This window comes from Primulina eburnea, chromosome 6 (assembly GCF_022965805.1).
Source record: "Primulina eburnea isolate SZY01 chromosome 6, ASM2296580v1, whole genome shotgun sequence".
NCBI lineage: Eukaryota > Viridiplantae > Streptophyta > Magnoliopsida > Lamiales > Gesneriaceae > Primulina > Primulina eburnea.
The window spans coordinates 21,959,988-21,970,729 of NC_133106.1; positions in this window are offsets into that span (position 1 = coordinate 21,959,988).

The window sequence follows — 10,742 nt, forward strand, 5'->3', positions numbered from 1 at the left end:
ACACAATTCGTCAACTTTGTCAATAATTGCCCGCCGTCGGGGTTGTGAAGGTGGCAGTGGTCGGTTAGCTGCGGCTTCATCCTCGGCCACCTTTGGGAAGTCGAGAGCACGCTTTCCCCATTTCGTTTTCATCCACGAGTTGTCAAAGGGCTTCATCGGTTACAACCATTCGTCATCCACATTGATTATGACCCCGGCTCACACACACACAGCTCTATAATAATAGTGGGGAAGAATAGGGCAATGCTGGAGCTGTGAATGGACAGCTGGATTTGAGAGAAGATCAGTCGGTCCACATTAATCGAAACACCCACCATTAGTGCATAGACCATCGTGGCTCGGTATTTCTGAACGTCACTGGTGTGGACACCGGCATCAACTACTTGGAAATAAAATCATACCACATCACGGGCCTAAACAACAAATATTTTTCCAAAAAACAACTCAGAGTCTTCCAAATAGCCTCCGGGTAAATGGAGAAATCAAACCCTGCTCCGGAAGGGGCGCCTATCTACTTTGGCGTGTTATATCGGATTTGGGCTTCCTCATTCACAAATTTACCTCTATTATCGGACGAAGAGGATGAAGAGGCATGTGTTACCTTAGATTTATTGGGAGCCATGGTTGAATGCGGAGGTGGGTGAGATGAACTAACCACGACAGGTGCCTTGCAAATTCTGAAAGGGGAGCGGAGTCACCGGTGTGCTTGAATGGCAGGGAACGTAGGAAATCGAGTACCTACAAATTGAGAGGGAGAGATAGATGGTGAGGGACAAATTTGTACAGAGAAAATCGAAGGGGAGTGTTTATTTGTGTGCGAAGAGTGAGAGAAAGAAGAGAAGGGGCGACTTTATAAAGCGGCGTGTAATGTACTGCACTTTTAAACTACTTTAAAATTTACGGAAAAATAAAAATTTTCTTAATTAAATAGAAACCTTCAAATTGTGATAACAATAAACTGACCATTCAAAATATTTGCAACGAAAAGATCACAAATAAAGTTTGCTAAAAACACTTGTTTAAATATTGTAAACAATAACGTGAAATCAGAGTATTTGAAACATTGTATAGTTTCTTAAAAACATAGGCGGTCCTCGGGTTTAGCCTCCTGCTCAGTCCAAGCCGGCTCATTGGTCCCCACCCCTCGTCTCCTCAAACATAGGTGGAATTGGGCTATGATGATTTTTAGGTTTTAGTATTGACTAACTAATTTTTGGTTGTGAATATTATAGATACTTTTGGGACACGTAGATTTTCTAAGAAAATATTTATGATTTGTGGTTACTAGTTGAGGTAATTTTGGGAATTACACGTAAGGAATAATGATTCGAAGACTGTGATGATCATGAGAAGTAAGAAAATGTATAAATTGGGATTTAAGTTTTGATGGAAAGGTGAGATTGTTTAGGAGATTTGATTTTTGGGTAAATAATTTTAAAATTATCAAAATTATGTTATGGGAAACCCGTAGAAGGGAATTAAGAATGCCAAGAATTTATGGGTTAATCATAGGATTTTTGAAAGTAAGGACCAATTAGGATGATTTTTGAGGAAACTAAGAATTAATTTTGTAAATATTAAGGAATTTGGGGACTAGTTTAATAATAAGTGAGAATTGAATGAGTTAAATGATAAGAATTTTCGATGATTTAGACTTTAAGATATTTAGAACCTTCAAATATCTTGGGTTATAACGTTATAAGAAATTTGAATCAAGGGGTTTTAAAGATGAAACAATATTAGGCTTGAAAATTCTAAGCGTTAGCGGATGCGTTTGAGATTTTAAGATTGAAATTTGATAAGATGATGAATATTTTGGGTATAAAATAAGGAAAATAATATACGATACGCGAGGTCATCCACATTTTTATATTGGGAATTGTAAGAAAAATTGAAATTCGATGTTATAATAGTAACAACACTAAGTCATTATGGGTCTTTTTAAGTTGCGAATTGCAAAATAAGGATTTAGAAAGAAAATTTAATTGAGATCAAACAGACGTAAGGACATTCTAGAATTTAAGTTTTATCATAGTAGCACAAAGGAAGCGTGGATTTTCGGGATACTAGAACTAAGTCTAGACTTTGGGTTATTAAGGATAAGTGAATTTCGAGGACGAAATTCAATTTAAGGGGGGAAGATTGTAATGCCCCGAAAATTTAAAGGTCTACGCAAACCACATGCATGCAATTATTAAATTTTCTTGTATTTTAATTGCATGAATTAATTATGTTGTGCATATTTGCATGTTTAAATTATATTTTTCTACATGGTTGCATTAAAATGTAATTTTTGGGTTATTCGAGTTGCGATCGAGGAACGGAAACCGAGGGCTGAAAATTATAAAATATTTTTATTAAATAGTTGTTTTTAATTATTTAAAATGTGGGTGATGCTTTTTCTTATTTTTGAAAATAAGGGGTTTTGAGGTGATTTTATACGTCGGGAAGTAATTTTTATCGGTCTTGATTTTTCAACAAAAATACGAACTTGTGGGCACTCCGGCTAATAAATTCACAAACTTATTTTACCAAAATTATTTTTAATATTCTAATTTAGCACTAATGGGCCTAATTACCCTCCTTAGTGGGCCTAAGCCTTGTTAGTGATTTAATTAGTATATAATATACTAAACCACCCCATTAAACCCTTGAACCCCTGTTCTTCAATCGCCAACGTTTTTCGTGCGTAAATTATGCAAAGACACGTCATATTCTTTCCTTCAAACATCTATCACACCATAATATTTATTTTATTGTGTTTTGCATGAAAAATAAGGAAAACTTGGTTATATTTTCGTTTTTGCATCAAGAAGGGTTTTTAAATCATGTATGTTAATTCAAAATTTATGTTTAACATGATCCTAAGGGGCTGCCATGATTATATAAGATTTAAGGATGGTTTTACATGAAATATAGAGTCCTAGGATCACACCAAAGACGTTGCAAAACAAGTAAACCATAGTTGGAACCAACTTGCTGTCCTAGTGTTGAAGGGCTCGGTTCTATGGGATTGTTGGCTGGGCTTGGGTTTGGTTGGGACCAGGGCCTGGCTAGGACATGTTTGAGTCAAGGGAAGAGCTAGGACTCAAAAATCAGGGGCTGGGAGGAGTCCTTGTCAACAAGGACTCCACCCGAGAAGCATAAGTGCAGGCTGGGGTGTGCAGCAGCCTGCAGATGATTAAGGGGCTCGGTCAGGGGCTTTGGTTGGGCTAGGTTGGGTCCTTAGGGTCCTAGAATGGTGCTTGAGGGGCTGGTTCAAGGGGTGGCTCGATGGTTAGAGGGCTAGCAACAGAAAACGTGGAGTTCATGTCAAGGAAGGATTCTCGGCCAAGCATGTACGTATCTGGTGCTATGCTTTGTGCGCGAGTTTTCAGGGACTTGGGTTGGTCTGGCCATGGGCCAGGGAAGGTTTGGGTCATGAGGGGTCAAGTGGTTATGGACTAGAAGGGTCCTAGACTAGGTGGGAGTCCTATGGTTCAAGGAAACACACGCGCACACACATGCAGATTTTGGGTGAGATTCCAGGGGGTTTTTAAGTGGGCCAGTGCTGGTTTTTCGGGCTGGGCTTGGTCAGTATGGTCCCTAGGTGGGTTGGCTAGGTTTTGGCTCAAGGTGGCTGGGGCGTGGCTTGAGTAAATTAGGAGATGGCTCGGTGTGTTCGATTAGGTGTCTATTTCGAAAATTAAAAGGCTAAAAATGAATCCATGGGTCCACGAGGGTGGCTCATGACTTGGAAAGGTAGAATAAATATAAAAATTCTATTTTTAAAATTTGGGATCAAAATAACGAGTTTAGGATTTATCCGGGATTTTACCGCTGCACGAAACGTTAATCAACGAATTAATTGAAACGCCTAGTTTTAAGCTTTATAAAATATAGAAAAATTATATTTAACTTAAATAATTATTAAAAGCCTAAGTTTTAAATTTGGGAATTTTATATTAAGTTTTGATTTAATTCGAGATTAAAACGCATTAATACGTCTTATTTAAAGATAAAATTTAAAGTCCTCAATTTATGCTAAATAAAAATATGAGAAAATTCATGTAAGCGTAAATAATTATTTTGGACATGTTAGAGTCAACTTAATTAAGAAAATGACAAAAACGTGAAATTTTACATCCGGGGGTAAAACGATCTTTTTACACCTAGAAAATTGTAAACATCATGACGGTGTCCTGAATGTTGTTTTATGTTTTAATATGATTATTTTCAATGATTATGGATGTTTATGAATTTTATATGTTAAAACGTTTATTTTAAATGTTTGTGGATTTTTAATATGTTAAAATGCTTATTTTAAAATGTTCATGGATGTTTATGATTTTTAATATGTTAAATTATGATTTTTAAAATGTTTATGGATTTTATGATTTAACGTGGACATTTAAAATATATGTTGCATGCTTAGTTTTGAAGAAACACGTTATTATATGCATGTTTTTATTAAGTGATGGAAATATGAAACGTTGAAGGACGTGACAGGATTGTGACTAATACGATGACATGTTGGAAATATCGTTAGGGTTATGGTCCCAGTGGGAGTCCGACGATCGTGTTTCCATTGATACGAATACGAATACATGATACGAATGCCAATACGTTGATATGTTGGCCATGGACTCAGTTGACCGGTGAGAGTGTTGCTGATGTCCCCGTCGCTCAGTACTGTGGTTACATGTAGATGGATCCATCGCTCAATATGTTTAAGAATACGAGTCACAATCACGATCTGAATTCAACAAACATGAATATGAATACGAATATGAATGTGAATACGTTAATATGAATATGAATATGTTAATATCAAAATGTTTACGAAAATATTTACGAAAAGTTTCATGTTTATGTTTAAAGTGATGCATCATTATGAAAATATTTTTATTTAAAGTTTATACATTATGAAATTTTTTTAATTTAAAGTTTATGCATCATGAAAATATTTATGAAAATGGATTTGTTTAAAGTTTATGCATCTTCATGAAAACGATATTTTAAGTACAAGTATTTGTCATTGTTGTATGTGATTTGTATATGTACTACTCGTTATCAAGAATATGATGTATCGAGTCTTTCGACTCACTAGGTGTGATTGATGCAGGTGATTATGATAAAAATATTATGGAGGTCTTGATGGTTGACTTTGCTGGACTGAAGGTGCACATAACCCGAGGACTTACGCTAGTTTTCTGCACTAGTTATGATTTTTGATTTTAAGTGATGTTAAAGATATTTTTACGACGATATAATTATGAGTGGTTTTTGAGAGGGTATAGTATGTGCTATAATTTTCAAATGTTATTTTTAGGTTTAGTAAATTGTTGGATAATTTTATGCTAAATTATTTCCTTTGATTTTCAAATTATATTTGTTTGTTTTATTTTAATAATGGTGTCAAGGTATTTTAAAGTATTTATATTGTATTCGACCTATTTAGTAAGAGGGAGAAAAAAAATTAGTACGTTTTAAGCAAAACGAATGGCAGACGTTTTAAATCTGTTATGGTATAACACGCTGTGTTAACTGCTTCTGCCCAAAACCTTTGAGAAATACCAGAATCAGCTAACATTATTCTTGTTGCCTCCTTAAGAGTTCAATTTCTCTGTTTATCTATACCATTCTGTTGTGGTGTTTTTGCAGCTGAGAACTCACGCCTGATTCCTAAATTTTAAAAAATTGAGACAAAATGTTATTGAAAAATTTTGTTTCGCTTTCGGATCTTATTCTACCAATCTCAACTGATTTCTCATTTAAAATTCTTTGAAACGTTTTATCAGTTGTGAAGCAGTGTGATCCTTTTATTTGAGAAAAATGACCCAAGTAAATCTTGGGAAATCATCAACGATTTCAAGAGTGTATTTCATTCACCCTAAGCTCATGACAGGTATTGGATCAAATAAATCAATATGCATCAGTTCTAAGCATTGGGTTGAAGATTTACTTCCTTTTGTTTTTGAAAGAGGATCTAACTTGGTTCCTGAAATGACAAGCAGAAAAGATTTTATCTTTTGAAAACTCACATTTAGGCAGACCAGTTACCAGTTCGTGTTTGTTCAGTTGTGCAATGGCTTTAAAATTTAGATGATTCAATCTTTTGTGCCACAACTAGTTCTGAGATTGATTTGAAGCTACGAAGCAAACTGACTTATCGGATGGATTTCTCCAACTCATTTTGTATGTGTTTTCACATCTATTTGATGTCATAGTTATATCACTAATTGCATTTTTCACTGAACAATCATGCTCACAAAATCAAACTGAATGATTATTATCGCATAGTTGACTGATTCCGATTAAGTTATAATAAAAATTTTCAACAAATAAAACATCATTAATGATAATATTACCATTGATAATCTTACTCTTACCTGTGGTTTTACCTTGTGAGGCATCCCCAAAACTGATATTGGGACCAAAATATTTGATCAGTTGAGATATCAGTTCACCGTTTTCAGTCATATGTCTTGAACGTCTACTGTCCAAGTACCAGACTGAGTCTTTGATTAGATTACCTGTAATCTGAAATCACAATAATGAATAAATTTGGTACCCAAATATATTTGAGTTTGGAACTGATTAGTCCTTTGGGAAACCAAATTTGGATTAGTCGTACTGATCTACCAGCTTATGTGTTCCAGATAACCTTTCCTGACTTGTGTGTAACAGGTGAGTGCGGTGAGAATGATACAACATGTATTTGTGGTCTTTTATCCTTATTGTTCTTCCGGTACCTTTTTTGAACAGGCTTGCTATTATAATAGTTATTGTAATAGCCTCTTGCTGAATTTCGTTTACATAACGGGACTTCTTGGGTGACAAATTGCACGATTCAGCTAAACTCTTGAGACTTTACCGAATTCCATGTCGCTTTGCCTTGTTCATTTTTTCAAATGATTTTTTTACCGGCATAGTGAACTCAGAATTCCCATGTACCATTACTGATTTAACAAAGTGAATATAATTCTCTTTGCTCGTATTCAGTTTTGGCATTGTACCACTGGTTGAGGGTTTATCTTGGCTATTAAAGCCCAGACTAGTCTTATCTCCAACTGGTTTTTGTGACCCTTGCATTTCAGTCAGTGTAACTGATGATTTATTTCAAGCCTGAATTACTTGAGTCAGTTTAGAGTTTTCTAATCTCAGCAGCTGAATCAAAGAATTGATTTCTCTCTTTTCAGCTCAGCTTAGCAACCTCCTCTTTGACATTTAAGATTTCAACTGATTTAGAGCTATCAGTTGTGTCAGTTGAGGGGTCATTTTGCTTTGCGTTAGCTTTCTCAAAGGAGATTGCTAGCTTGCGGTACTCATTTACCATATCGTGCAGTGTAGAAATAAGTTTTTCTTGTGTGAAATCAGTTGAGCTAAATTCAAATACCTGATCACTACTGGACTCCAGCTCAGTACCATCAGCCATGAGGCATTTCACCTCCTCTTCATCACTTGATCTGCTTGAGCTCTCGGTTTCAGATGCTTCACTGTCAGAGTCAACCCACTTTGACTTGTTGTCTTCAGCTACCAAAGCTTCATGATTTTTCCTGGATGACTTCTTCTCATCCTTGAATTTCTTCTGTGCTCGAAGGGGGTTTTACCCTTCTCAGCTGATCATCTGCTATCTTATTTAGGCTTTGGACAGTCAACAATGAAATGACTAGTCTTTCCGCTGTTGAAGCACGAATTAGGTTCATCATTGGATTCATTTCTATGATAGTTTCTCATGAATTTTCTAAATTTCTCACAAAACATGACACTGCATCATTGCTCAGTTGTTCTGCTGATTTCTCAACTGAAACTGTTGGCTCCAGTTTCAGTGCACTTAGAGCAGTTGTAACGGGTGTAATTATTTGCTCGCCATCTCTAGTTTGCACATCGAATTCATAGGCTTTTAAATCTGAAAATAATTCATGTAGTTCCACCTTGTTCAGATCTTTAGATTCTCTCATGGCCATGATTTTGACATCGCACTCCTTGGGAAGACCATGCATTACTTTCAGGGAAATCTCTTTGTTTGCGTGCACTCTTCCAAGTGCATTTAGTTCATTCTAAATGCTGCTAATTCTTTCATCAAATTCACCTATCGATTATCTGGCTTTCATCTTGATGTTATCAAATTTCTAAACAGCAATTGAAAGCTTGTTTTATTTTGTCTTTTCATTTCCGTCACATTCTTGAATCGGCTTTTCCCAGATTTCCTTAGTTGTTTTACACATTTTTATTTTGCTAAATATGTTTTTGTCCAAAATCTTATACAACATGTCCTTGATAGTGTTGTCCAAGTTAGCTTTTCTCTTATCTTCTAAAGTCTACTCATCTCGTGGCTTTTCTATTCAATGTGGTGCTCCATCAGTGAGAGCAAAAACTGTGTTGGCTTTCATTATCTTCATGGGTCCATCTGTTATTACATACCACGTGTCATCATCTGAGTAGCTAGATGAGTCTATATTCTGATATGTTAATCGTCAAATTTTTCCCTGGAGAACATTGGAATCTTGTTGAATGATGACATAATTTTCAGTATCAAATTGAGCATATGAAAGTATTCAAGAAAAGATTAGTTGCTCTGATAACACTTCATAGGATCGGTTAATGTAGTTGGAGTGTTTAGAAGGGAGGTTGAATAAACACTCTGGAGTTGGAGTGTTTAAACACTCCAACTGTTTAGAAACACTCCAACTGTTTAGAAGAGTGCACTCATCAGTTGGTCACGTCATCTGTTCTGATTCATTTGTTCTGCTTTGTTATGATCTTTCAGTCTGTTTGGTAAAAGTTCAACTGATGACGTGACCAACTGATGAGAAGTCAAATGATCAGTCGATCAGTTTATCTGGGCATTATCAGTTCTAACTGTTGTCATATTAGTTATGAATACTTCAGTCGATAAAGATTTTTCCAGTTCAGTTCAATCAAACAGTTCAGTTAAGATTACTCGATTTGTCATATCAGTTTGATTCTTCAGCTCTCTTACCGATGATCTTGTCAAACTCTGAAACTTATAACATTCCAACAATTTCTAACTTTTTATAAAATTATTATCAATCCGGTTGTTTTGGATATTAGCTGAAATTTTTAAATCAATTGACTGCATTGGTTTCTTATAAAATGCGGTAACAAGTCTATAGAAAATCAATTTGATTGAGCTGAATTAAATATGTCAGATGGTATCCAAAATAATTAACAGTACAATTTTTTTAAAAAAGCATAAGTTTATTTAGAAAATATAATATAAAATCGAATTAATTAAAAATAAGTAATAATGCTTTTCTAGACTTCCAAGATGCACTACTAATATAAGCTGGAATAAGTAAATTCTATAAATTTGATAATTAACCGAAAATTAATATATATAATTTTAATATGCTGCACAACTACTATGCATATTTATGATGCAATATATGAATAAATAACTGCTTTATAAACTTTACAGTAAATTTCAGGTCAAATGTCAAACTTTATTCTTGAAAAAACTGGTGGAACAACCTAAGGGTAGACAAAACCTCACATCGGTAGCTAATTCGTCTCGGTTTCGATTTCAAGCTAAGATAATTTTTTATAAATATAATTTAAGTTATTTTACATTGGCTAAGACCGGTAGTGTTGGAATTTTAAAAAATAATTTTTATACAAAACTTGTACCAAGTGATTTTAAATAAAATTTTAAAAAATCATATTAATTAAACTACAACTCCAAAAATTATCAAACTTTCCAGGAATGCCTAAAAATAGTGGAGAAATGATTGGCCGTCGAAATCTCAACCATTGAAGAGGCGTGTTAAATTCATGTGCTGTCATGCGGGTGCGTGGAGTAGCTCCGGCAACCACAGGTGGCCGGAGTTTTTACAATGGATTTTCTTGGTTCGATCTACAACTTTTATGTTTTACACTTTTTTAAATTCTGATTGGATCAATATTAGATTTTGAAAAATTAGAATGATGATCAAGCTCAATTCCGATGACCAAAAATTGTACTTTCGGTGACTTTAAGGATGACCGCACGACACCGTCGTAAAACAGAAATATTTTGAACAACTTTTTAAATTGAAGTGAAGATCGTTCAAGAAGAATGAGTAATATAGGTCGAAAATAGTTACTTCAATCATAAATTTCTGGAATTTTTATAGAAATGTTCTTCATGAATCTTGATATTTTTAGCAAAATTAGTTGATGATTTTGATACACCTCCTTTACTATTTGGTTTCTGGGTAGGTAATGAATGTTGTATAAATTTTCAAAATTTTTGAAGATGATTTGCTAATTTTTCCTATTTTTATTATATTTTCACTATTTTTGCTCTTCCTTGAAACTCACTGTTTTCTATCCAAAAACCCACAAAAATTTCTCAATTTAATGTGATGAAATACATGAAACGGGATCTATTTGTAGCAAGAAATTGGAATGGGTTAGTCATTATCTCCCAAAAAGTGTCCAGCTCTTTTCTGGACACATACCTAAATGTCTATTTCTTTACACATTTTTTAGTCCAAAACTTGGCTAGTGTTATGCTTGTAATTTGGCAAGTGTTGACCTAAATTGATGACATTTATTATCCATTAAATTTAATTATTAATAGACAATTTGAATTAATTAATATTTATTAAGTTTTATTTCTTGTTTTTATTTTGTATATATTGTTATTTATTTATTTAAGTTATAATATTTTGGAAGGATGTTTTATGTGTTTCTATTGTTCATTATTTGTAAAAAAAATCCTTAACTTATTAATATTATTTAGATGCATTTTAATT